Genomic DNA, 13,223 nt, shown 5'->3' on the forward strand with positions numbered 1-13,223 from the left:
AACTTTAAATGAAATAAAACGTTCGGCGCGATTTCGCTGGTGAGAACATTAGCATAGTTAGGATTATCAGAATTAAAAAAAAACTTCTGGCTAATCTTAGTTTCAGGGCAATGGAATAAGTATTCATTTATCGGCCCAACTCGATGACTTCTTTGCTTTTATTGACATTTTCAACTATCGGGCTACCGAAGGATGACTACTCTTCGCTTTACCATAACAGAATTGTTGCAACTACCGTTTTGTTGTGACATTCGATACTGTATTGAATCCATAAACAGCACAAAGGTCACCAACTGCGGCTTTTCACCTTGATCGTAGAGAAACTGAAAAATGTACCGACTTTTTTTCTCGGGTCTCTCTTTTATTTTGAAAAGCAGTAAAGCAATGCTTTGGCTTCCCAAAACATAAAGCTATCAGTGAACTTTTTTTGCTGCCTAATGACACCTTTAAACAGCTATGCAGTATGAATCGATATAGGTATAATAAATCTTGTGAAATGTGGCTCACTGCAGACATCAACCGGAAAACGGACAGAACTTTTTACTTCCCTCATATTTTACGAATCGCAATTAATCTAACTTGGAATTTTCTCTCTAGCACAAAAGCTATATAAAACAAATTCAAAGAATGCTGCTATAATGCATGAATATTAAAAAAACGGTATATTGTACTCTTAGCCATTTTCGAGAAACGTAACTTTAAAATTCCTTGCTTGCCACCAATTCCTTCTCCATAGCACTCGAGTTGGTTTTTCGCTTCCACATATGGACTTAAATGTATGTACATTTTTCGACTCAAACGGTTTTTAATGACATTTGTCTGTCTGCAGTTGATGAACCTGTCATGTGAGTATGTCATTAATTTCATGATTATGTATGCATTGTTGTTTCTGCCGCTCTCTGCTCGACAAATTCCCAACTGTTTTGTGGTAAATTTTCTCCGCCGTCGGTTTTTATTAATATGCTCCCTGTCAATGTTGGCATTTATGTTGATTAACTGACACATTTAAATGTGGGAGTAACAGCAACAGAGACCTACCACGATTTCCATATCACTAATACACGTGCGAGTACGTATGTGTGTAATGCAACGATGTGTACATATATGTAAATGGCTACGTGCGCTCCACAAGCGGCTTGATTGTGGGTAAATGATAAATGTTCTCGAGACGCATTTATAAAGTAATAGCCATTATAGTCCTTAATATGCGTTGGGGAAAATTATATTTAATGCAGCGAAAAATTGTTTGTTCATTATAGCGAAATATTGAAAAGTGGGCGCGTGCATTTGCATTTGCTGGTAGCTCAGAGTAAAAAATATTTCGGAATATTGAATTGTTATTGAAATTGAGATGGATGGGGCATACGCGATTATTATGGAATAAAATAGGTGTGCACGCCATTATACAAAATAATAGAAGCGCAATGAATTACCAAGTTATTAATTAATTTTTTTTCATGTTTTTATAAAAGTATAACAAATTCTACGATAAAAATTATATAACTCAAAGCCTCTAAAATTCAAAAAAAATTTTCAAATTAAAAAGTATCCTTTTTTGACGTGATAACGTCTTATAATTCGATTTAACAGGCTGCACGCACGAAAAAATGTGTCGTTACCTTTCTCATTGCCGTTACCTTGAATGAACTGCAAGCGAAAGCGCGGAACGAACGACAAAGCAAACAAAGCAAGCGAACGGCAACGTTCGACATCTTGCTCTCTCCTACTTAAGTAAGCGTATATATGTATGTATATGCGCATATGTAATATATATTACATATATAAATTCACGTATTTGTATTTGCATATACCTTCTTATTGATTATTATTAATTCGATTTACTTGAAGAATTTAAAATAAAACCGAGTTTGTTAATAATACCTGTTGTTTTAATGTTATTATTATTTTTTGACGTGATAACGTCTTATAATTCTATGTAGCCGGTTGCACGCACCAAAAAATGCGTCGTTACCTTGCGTGAACAGCATGTTATGTTATGATATGTTATGTTATGTTATGTTATGTTATGTTATGTTATGTTATGTTATGTTATGTTATGTTATGTTATGTTATGTTATGTTATGTTATGTTATGTTATGTTATGTTATGTTATGTTATGTTATGTTATGTTATGTTATGTTATGTTATGTTATGTTATGTTATGTTATGTTATGTTATGTTATGTTATGTTATGTTATGTTATGTTATGTTATGTTATGTTATGTTATGTTATGTTATGTTATGTTATGTTATGTTATGTTATGTTATGTTATGTTATGTTAAAGTATATTATGTTATGTTATTGTTACCTCATTCTCTATATCCATACAAAATATCTATCAAAAAAATAAAATTAAAATTTTCTTTTGAAAAATGCAACCATTCAATCAGTATTTTCTTATGACGATATCGCGTTAAACTATCGTCAGTAAACCGACTTTACAGACAATCTCTTTTTTAAATGCCGGAAATGTGGGCAAACAATTCTTGGATTTTGCATGATGATAACGCGCCATCGCACTGAGCCAAAATTGGGCCATCGGTCAAGCACCGTATTTACTTGATATGGCCCCGTGCGATTTCTTTTTGTTTCCCAACTTAAACTTACCACTTCGTGGAAGGAAATTTCAGTCGATAGAGGTGATCCAAGAGAATGCGACGAAGGAGCTGAAGGCCATCCCTTCGTCGGCCTACCAAGCGTGCATAGAGGACTGGGTTAAACGTTCGCACATATCTGTTGCTTCAGACGGGTCATATTTTGAAGTAGATAAAATAAATTTGCCTGTTGTAACCCCTTAATTTTAGCAGAATAAAGTATAATTTGCAAATGACTACAAAAGACAAGCGATTTTTAACAATTTTAATTTAACGACGGCATTTAATTTTAACGACAGGATGTTGAATATTTTCTTGCATACAAAGCAAATGTTCGGAAATCTCAGCCTAACACACAAAAAGGGTGTTTTCATACGAATTTTGGGCCACTAGAAACTTGCACTAATATTGAGTGGTTTACAAAACTGCATATCTTAAAGTTTAAAGAATAAAAAATTGTAATTTTGATGTATTTTTTTTTTAATTTGTTAAATTTTATTGAATTTTGTACTTAAAATTTTCACCGAATTCTGAATAACAAATTGGACATCTTGATATATATATTTTTTCATTTGTTAAATTTTTGTGCATTTTTTACAAACTTTGTTGCAGAATGCATTATAAGGGATATTTCAAAAGACGCACCCAGATGTTTTTTTTTTTTAATATAATAAAATATTTGAAAATTTAGATTCTTTCAGATTTCATTTTATTCAAAATACCGCTCTTAACAATTTTATATAGAAAATTACGTAATTTAGGTGTTCCCCATGAGCACATCTTCAGGCTGTCATACGAGAATTAAACTTTTCAAGCACTCACTCACACATCATCGCATTGAGTTCAGCAATCTCGATCTCAAAGTTGTGTTTCAGCTCTGGAATCACTGTTGGCTCATTCACATAGAATTTACTTTTCAAAAAACCATAGTCTGGTCTGCCACTTCTTTTTCCATCCTTGACGGAACCAGTTTCTTGAAATTTTTTCACCAACTTTTGAATTGTCGACTCATTCGAACGATTATTTCCGACAAAAAAATTACGTAGTTTGTTGTCCTTAAAGAGCGACCATTTTGATAATAAGTTTCAATAATTTTAATGCCTAAGGTAAGTATCCATGGTTTACTCGTAAAAACGTACTTCTGGCATCTAGGAGTCACTTTTGAAAGACGTTTTACTTTTATAAAGGTTAGGTTAGGTTAGGCTGGTTGGCATTAAGCCACGCATAGACCTTTTGGTCCCTAGCGATACCAGATGGAGACCGACCTCTATGAATACCGAAAGTAGACATCATGTAGGATGTCAGCACTTTTGGCGAATCTAAGCAGAACTGGGAGATCCGCTTCTGAGACGTGCTCCAGACCCTCAAACAATGGGACTCCCATGCATTTTAAACGCGTTTTTAATAATGCCGGACAAACGCACAGAAGGTGTTCTAAAGTTTCCTCCACATCCTCACTGCGTTTCCTGCATTTGTCCGTATTAGCAATCCCTATCTTGTACGCATGTGCAGCCAAATTTATAAAAACTTAAAATAAAAAAATAAATATAAAAAAGTATTTAAAACTTGGTGGCTCGACGCGCTCCTATTATTTTGATCACAGGTTCGGCCAAACCGTTCTTAATTTGCTTAAATAAGAAAAAATAAATAAAGAACATAAGAAAAAACTTAAATTTATCTCAGTAGTTTTATAAATAATGAACCCGCTAGGTCGTGTTATGATTGAGGTATTTCGAATACTCGTATTTGTCATCCTTTTTGCCCGAATATCTTTTATTTTTCCGAATACCTATTAGTTACGAGAATGTAAATATTTTACTGAATATGGGTATGTTAGACACATAAGTATATTATCGAATGGCCGGTCCATAGAACTCTGATCATATGGAATACATCACCGATACTAAAAGCGAGTTTTCTCATAAAGAGCTCCTTTACCGGTTTTTCATGTGGAGGGAAAAATATTCTGAGAATGTCACAGAACCACTCCCAAGAAGAAAATCAGGGGTTAGAAAACTTACGAATTAAACGTGGTTCAAGCATATCAGCACTTTGTTCAAGCATTGGGTTTTACTTATAATAAGTCACTTAAAGAGACATTCTATTGGTCCAAAACTATTGAGATTTTCAGACTGAAGAATATCTTTTACAAGCTGCATCACACAAGCTGAAGAAGGTTGAGATAGGAACATGCGCCCAGCTTAACTCAGCTTTATCTTAAGTTTACAAGACGAACTAGGTTTGGATTGGGTACTATAATGAGTAGAGGGTGCGAAAAGCCATGGGATTGAAGAGCAAACCTCATATAAATTAAATACTAAAAATCTCATGTTGAAAAGAAACAAGAAGAGTTGGAAATGAAATGCCGAAACATGATCTGAATCATGGGCTAGCGATCTGTCTATTTATCGATATACATACAATAAAGTACTGCGTCCTAACCAGATTCTCGAACCGGTATGGATGTATTGAATTCAACTGTGCGGTTGTTTAAGCACCAGCAATGCCTTGCAAATACAAAGGTTTCAAAGCAAAGTCTTGAGATGTACTGTTAACGTGCTTTGGTAAATACGCCATAGCGATATCGCACGTGATCTTGGCATTGAGTCAGTTGCTGCGGTAACCGAAAAATATGCCATATCGCACATGAAAAGACTCACTCTCTATGTTAATAGCGCAGCTCCAATTCAGACTGGTCGGAATGACTGAAAAGAAGGACTGAAATGTAAAAGGCCGGACCACTTCACGCAGCAGTCAACTACTCTGTCATTCGTATAACGCAAAACCCTAAACAAATTGTTCGTTAGTTACTTAGTTACAATGAAAACAAAAAAAAAAAATAAATAAAAATTTAAAACAATGAAAATGTAAGCCAAAGTTTGAAACTTTGTACAAAATTTATAAAAATTGGAAAATATTTCCTCAAAATTTCAAAACTTTTATTGATAATTAAAATAAAGTTTTTACACAATTTTATAGCCCATTTAATTTTAGTAAAATAAAGTGCAAGTTTGAAGTGCCTCAAAGTTCTCCTTGATTTTTAATAATTTTTCTCCCTGACGATGTTGCGCATTTTCTCCATATAAAAAAAAATTGTGTACATTCGTTATGGATATTCGAATATAATGTAATTTCATCGATTTTTTTAATTGCACGTTTTTTAAATCTGTTCAATTCAAATATATTCAAGCTCAATTCAGTTAGATGTTTAGCTTTTCTTACGATTAACAACTTGTCCAGCTCGCGAGCAGTCCTTACAGTCGGTCGCTACAAGTGGTATGCACCAGCGAAGCTTGTAACGCCATCGTAAGGCGAAAAAATGCCTTCACATAACGTCGAAGAGTAATTTCCGAACAGTGTTGAGTTGAGTTCCGAGCATGAGCTAAGATCGTAGAGCTTTCTCCTGGGTATTCCCATCCAATCAAAGCAATCATTTATTCATATACTTTTAGTGTATCATATATTAAATAAAAAAAGTACACCTGCACTTAGGGCAACACAATTATCGATTCCTATCATTGACAAGGAAAATTGATTTGAACTTCGTCATTGACCAACCAACAACAACGCCAGAATTCAATAAAGTCAAAGCAAAAGCAGCAAAGTCAGCAAAAAGTCAAAGCATTAGAGGAGTAAAGAGACAACCAAACCAGCAACTGTTGGGCGAAACAAATAAATACCGATATCAAAGACACACAAACAAAAAATCAGTAAAATGCCATAATTGACGAAAGCGAAGCAATAATGAAAAACCAAAAGCCTAAGAGATAGTCTGCGAGCAAGCGAATGGATGTGGAAAACGAAAGTGACGCGTATAACGGTGCAAAAGAAACCAAACTTTGCGTATTGTGTTAACAAATGCTGAAATGGTGAAATGCTGACACACAAAAAGGCGAACACCGTTAACGCTCTCCTCATTTGTCATACTTTTACTTCAACGTAAAAGCGGAAGCAGCAGCGGAAGTAACTTCACGACAGCTTGAAAAGAAAAAAGTACAAAGCAATAAAATTTAAATTAATATTCGGAGGAAAGTGGGGTTGGTGGAAAGTCGTGTGCTATGTAAATTCGCAAAAGGGGAGGGGTGAATTGATGAACTCGAGAATGTTGCTCGTAGCGCAACTTGTGGTAATAAAAAGAAAATTTGATAGCATAGAATTTAAAGATTTTTTTATTTGAGGAAATAATTTTCTTACTTAGAATTAATGTCATTTTTTTAGGTTTTATATTTTTTTTTTTTTTTTGTAAAATTGGTAATATCCTTAAAAAGGCTGTCTAAATAAATGAAAGAACCCATGATTCTACAAGTAGTTGAAGCAATGCCTCTACGCGTAAACAAGATAAGCCTAATGTTTAACATATTGAAGGTGATGGATAATCTTGATGCTTTATAAAACCTGCCGAAGTAGCAAGAATTACCAAGTTTGCCAAGGCGTTTAGTGACAGAACAAAAATCACATGCAAGAAAAAATTTCCCCATACCTACAAACAATATTTCACCATATCCATTCATATTTCCTGGCGACGAAGCGTAAGAAGACAAATACAACTTGCTTGCTGTTTATTGTTTTTCCTTTTCTGGTTACTAAATACAATTCTTTAAAAGCGGTACTCTCGTATTCTTGCATATTTTTGTATAGGATTCTGGTATTTCTACCTACTCTGCAAATATATCAGATTGAGAGAATCTCCCCAATGTAACAGAATATAATTCAATTTTCCAAAATGTTAGCCAAACTTCCCCTCCATTTATTGGTGCGCCTCTTATATTTTTGCTTTTGTACATATAAGAATCCTTCCATTATAAGAAGCTTTCTTTTCCAACTGTCCAAAGTGCAAAATTCCTATTTTTAATTTTGCAGAAACGTACTCAGAAACTTGAAATAGTTATACTAGAGGGAATCGCTAGATATTACTTTTATTTCAGCTCCGGGCATATCATCATCATCTAGTAGCTCTTACAGCTCAGGGTGAACTTTAGCTTCATCCAAAATCTTCTTCCAATCTGCACGGTTCGTAGCAATAGATCTCCAGCTCTTAGCTCGTAGCTTTTTCAGGTAGGCTATGACTTCGTCAAGCCAGGTTAACCTTAGATGTCCTCGGGCTCGGGTCGTGAGACAATTTGTTGTTAAAAAAGGCAGACATATATGTAAGAAAATTTAATAGAAAACCTATTACTATTTCCTTTATTTTCGAAAAGACTGTCGAACGATCTCGAAATCGGAATAAATTCAATTGCCAAGCAGACTACTTTCAGGTTTTTAAACTACAAAAATTGGCCTGTCAGCAGTCCACCAGCACTTTGTTTATTAAGTGAGAGGAGATTTCTAGCTTCTGGGACTAGGATTAACATGAGCTTAGCCTGCTTATACCTCTCGATGCTGCTCAGTTATAACTGAGCTAGGGATTTATCCATTTTCTGAATTTGGCTTTGGCATTTCGGCTTTTTTTCGACTGGTTTTTATGAGGAACTTTTTTCATTAAAGAAATACACTCGGAGGCTTGACATTACCTGCCGAGGGGCGACCGCTATTAGAAAAAAAAAAATACCAGTCTAACGGTTAGACGCGATAGAAGTGAAACCTTCCGTAAAACAAACTGAGCGAGAATGAGACGAAAGCAGCATTAGGGGCGGGATAATTATAGGTTCATTATAATATTGCTATAAAGTTCATATTTTATTTTCTTCATTTTATTATTATTCATCCTCAATGTTTTCAATTTCAACAAATGATACGAGTGGCTTATGATAGCTAAAATATGATACAAATGCTTTGGTTTCGATGTTGTCAAAAAAAATACCCAAACGGACCGAAGAAACAGACTTACAAATTTCTTCCATTTTCGTCTACTTGTATTCATATAAAAATTTATGTCTCTTCCCACCAAAGCTAAATGCATTAGTATATTTCTTCTTGTATTTATTCAAGGCCGAAATCCCGGCGGTACTGCAATACCGGGCCAACCCGTGGCAGAGGTGGAGCAAGCCCCTAAAACACTCCGCCCATTTCCAAAAATCAGTTTGTTGTCCTCGGATGGAGGATCTATCAGATGTTAAGCTGATAAGAACAGATACCACACTTTGATCTTAGCCATAAGGCCGAGAAGCGATAACCATACACAACCAACAAACTACCTTGTCAATACATTTTCTAATAAACCTTTTGAGAATTACACGCTCACAAAAATTAATGTACGAAATATTTATACCGATTCACTTAAACTGACTTTCAGTATCTAAACCAAAAATAGAAAAGCCAAAAACCTGTTTTCAATAAATAATCAGAAATGTCCTACAATGCAAATTTCAAAAAAAAAAAAAATTTTTTTTTTCTTGTGATTCGAACCAAGAATTATGGATCGGAAGCTCACATTGCTAGCCGCTCGGCTATCGCGCCATGCTGTCGGCGCTGGCCTAAAAGTTGTTTAGTTCGTCGCTACGTTTATATCAACATATAATATAACGCTTCGTTACTAAATAACTTTTAGGCCAGCGCCGACAGCATGGCGCGGTAGCCGAGCGACTAGCAATATGAGCTTCCGATCCAATATCCTTGGTTCGATTCACAAGAAAAAATAAAAGTTATTTAGTTCGTCGCTACGTTTATATCAACATATAATATAACGCTTCGTAGCCAAGAGGGTCGCTTTTTCGTTTCACTTTTTCTCAAATCACTCCCAACGATTCTAAAGAAGTTTTCACTTCAAAAATTTTCTGTCATTCTGCTGTTTCATACACGGAGATTCAATCCCAAGCACTCCCGAACCTACACACATACTTATACAATAACTACCAAGGTTTTAAGCCATGCTCCGCATTAATGTACTATTATTTAAGCCTATCCATTATCTTCGACATAGGCCTCAAGTAAAGATTTTAAATCTTTAAAACCCAATTCAGAATCGGCAACGAGACAACAACGAATCTCAAACTAAGTATTCGATAGCATGCAAAAAATTTAACTCGCTGAAACCTTATCTTATTCTCCAAGGTGAAGTTCGAAGTCAAGAAAACTCATCATACCGCCGAAAGGAGGTTACACAAGCTGGGATTGCAGTACTTTAATTTTAAAATATTAGCAAGTATGATTTCGTGCCTCTGAGCAGCGTTCCTCATAACTTAATTTTCTTATATTTTATTGGCAAATTCTCGAAACCTTAACCTCACCGCACTGCGTAGCAAGCAAATAACTTACATTAATATAAGGTAATTTAACACTGCAAACTGAAAGCTCTATTGTGCCCACTTCTTTAATTCAGAGTATTTTTCTAAGTTCAACTTTCTCAATAAATTTTAATATTTGCCCTTTTTTATTAAGTTTTATTTACTCCTCTGGTATTAAAGTATCAACAGCTCTGTTTGGCTGTAGATATCTTCCCGTTGGAGGTCTCAATATCGTATCAAAACTAACGCGCCGTTTTGATGACTTGGGAAGTGCCGGACTAGTACTTCAACCATTTCACCTACCTGATAAAGTATTTTTACCCAAATTTTTGTGCCATCAGTGCTAAAAGAGATGACAGAACATTTTTAGCGCCTTCATCTTTCTCCCTACAGAACCTGCAAGTTTCATTGAGTTTATTACCAGCTTAAAAAGACGATGATTCAATCTACAGTCCCTCCTAGAATTCCTCATGACGATTCTAAAATTATTCTTATTTAATTTCATGCAATCTTTAAAGCTGCCTATCATTGATTTTGATGCGATAAGCCTGATAGATTGTCTCAGTAAGACATTCAGCTTATCAAAACATTTCAGCACCAGTTTTGAGGTAATCTGATTTTTGCCTGGATATCAGTAATAGGTAATCAGGTTTGCTGCTGTTGTTAAAGCTGCTTCATAAATTTCACACTTCAGTTTTGGTGTTGCAATTCTAAAGCCGTTTTATAGCGTCAAAATATCTCCTTAGCTTAGATCCGTCTGTTATGCGAACTTCTTAGGCTATCAAGTAAGAGTGTCTTCCACTATGCACGGCTTTTAATGTGATACATAATCACTTTAAGGGCGAAGATCCTTCAGGATGATTGTTTTGTATTCTTAAGTAACATTTTTTTGTGATCTAATTAAGTTTTAAACTACTTATCAGCAAGTTTTTGTGAAAAGCGGGTAAGACGTTTATAATGCATATTTGAGCGGAATCTCTGTATTGGACACATATAATACAATATCGGAAATAATATATTTTTGCCGAGCAACAAACGTGAACTGTTAAACTCTCACGTAAGAGTCGTTTCGGCTTATTTTTTTTTATATTTTTTTTTTTTTGAATATCTGAAAAATTGCATTGGGAATGTCGCTAGAGGAACGCATTATTCGAGCATGTAAGTCTTTCACAAGTGCTTAGGCTAATTCTTGGAACCAAAATGAATCTGAATTGCGACTCTCCAAGGTGTTAAGACTATACTTATAATGAATAATAGCAACCATTGGAAGCACGAAATAATTCAATTACTAATCACCAGGGGGAGAAAGCGCATCACTCAGGGAAAAGTACTTCCTAAGTCTCCAGGTGAATCAAAAAACATAGTTTCAGAGATATAATTATGAGCGACGTGTTTTAGCTGGAATATTTATTTGTATCTGCTTGCTCTACATGTCGTATGAGTAACAAAATAAGCTAAATAATGACTATAATCATAGCTAGACAGGGCGTATGAGTGATGAAAATTGCTTTATTGTGTGTATACTGAGTAAGAAATATAAGTATACTCATATGAGCTGGAAAAAGTTAAAAGCGATTGCAAGAAAAGAGAGTGATAGTTTCCAATGGGTGTAAAAAATAAGTTGCAATTGAAAGAGTACAAAGAAGGGAAAATATACAATAAGAAGTGAAGGATAATTTATTGAAATAATTTTATGAATAATTTTCATAAAATCAGAAATACCGCCATATTATATCTAAGTATTGTTGCTAAAGAAAAACAACCAATTTCCTTTCTTTGAAATTTAATTTTAATTCTCTTACGAGATTTGAGTTGCAAAACTAAGTTCGCACACGTCTAATACCCACAACGCTTTTAAGTTTGAGTACGCATTTTACACAACCTGCACGGCATTAAGCTTACTAACTTCGAACACGAATCTTACGAAAAATTCGTGCAATGCAATTTGTTCACTACTCAAAATTTTATAACTTATCTTGGCGAATACAAATCTTTAAGCCGACCGAAGGCAAATCAAAACGGCCACTTTAAAACATTAATATTTTTTCTTAACAAAGAACTCGTCTGTGATTTTGGCGTTGATAAAAATGAATTCATGTTATGTAAACAGAAGTAGCCATTTTGCTATTGAATTTTCGACGCTGAGCTGAATGGTTCGCCATACGAAATTGATTATATTCGCTTTCAACCTTCTTCGGGGTTATCTTGGAATGTCTATTTTTTATATATGAATAATTTGTATTACATACATTGCTATGTGTATTGCTGCTAAAGCATTTGGATCTTTATACAACATTCATTTTAACAAATTTTCTAAATTTCTTTCTCCATATGTCCATATCTAAAGCCACACTTTACTGATTGAAAGATTAATAAGCCAGTAGTAAAATAATAAGTGCTATAAGCAGAAGTTTGGCAACGTTTTTTTAATTATTCTTTGAAGCACATTTTTTTCTCACAAATGCGTAATAATTCGATTGAGCTAAATACTCCTATTTGTTTCATTTTCGTTTTCAGAGCAAAAATTTTTGTATATTTTACGCACTCAAGAGAATCCATCAAACTGCAAGAAATAAAGCCACAAACTAAATAAATAAAGTTATAAGCAACCTAGTTAATCTACAAGTTAATCATTCGAGTAAAAAGTTCGGAAATCTCAAAAAAACCACGTCACATATCTCACTTTTGGTACAAAAATGCTTGATACTAAAGGTGTGCAAAATACTGATAACAGCATTTTTTTCTAATAGCGGTCACCACTCGGCAGGCAATGGCAAGCTTCTGAGTGTATTTTTGTCATGAAAAAAGCTTCTGATATTCTCTGCCATTCGGAATCGGCTTAAAACTGTAGGGCCCCACATTTGTAAAACAACATCAAGAAGACCACCACAAATAGGAGGAGGAGCCTGGTCAAGCACTCAAAAAGGCTGTAAGCGCCAATTTTGTTATATAATATATAAAATAATAAGCATGCCTTTTTTCATATAACGGTAATTTTCAAAAATTACTTCAAAAAATTAAGTTATTAAAATTAATGAGGGTCAATTAGAGCACTAATAGAAAGGTAGTGGTGGAAAATTGTTCCCATTTCGTTACTAATTCTGCTTAAACAAAAAAACAAAAAAAAAAATTTTTGCGACTTCTGCCCCTCTTGTCTCATTAACTGCTTAATTTAAAAGGGAAGAGAAAAAAAATTGGTTGGGGATGAAAAACTCAACAAAAATTATATCAAAACAAAAACATTGGCACAACGCGTACCGTCACAAGAGTGCTTAAGAAATGCATGGCTGCTAAGGCCTCATCTACTGTACATATGTATAGCTCTAATTTATCGGCTTATATTTCTATCGTTGTCACTCTCAAGTTATCTGAATACCTGGTGATTAATCTTAATTCGTTTTTGTCAACAAAAAGCACATACATAAAGCATCATTGTGCTATTATCCACATATACTCGTATACTCA

At 34.5% G+C, this 13,223-nt stretch overlaps 1 protein-coding gene and 1 non-coding gene across 2 annotated transcripts in view; both read right to left on the reverse strand.

Annotated features, from left to right (window-relative positions):
- The window catches only part of LOC129244339 (calbindin-32-like), a 166,162-nt gene that overhangs the window by 133,535 nt on the left and 19,404 nt on the right, over positions 1–13,223 (reverse strand). The window lies entirely within an intron of this gene.
- Positions 8,515–8,705, reverse strand: LOC129246637 (U2 spliceosomal RNA). The gene has a single exon (XR_008582504.1). It is a non-coding gene; the product is annotated as a U2 spliceosomal RNA (small nuclear RNA).

This window comes from Anastrepha obliqua, chromosome 4 (genome assembly GCF_027943255.1).
Source record: "Anastrepha obliqua isolate idAnaObli1 chromosome 4, idAnaObli1_1.0, whole genome shotgun sequence".
NCBI lineage: Eukaryota > Metazoa > Arthropoda > Insecta > Diptera > Tephritidae > Anastrepha > Anastrepha obliqua.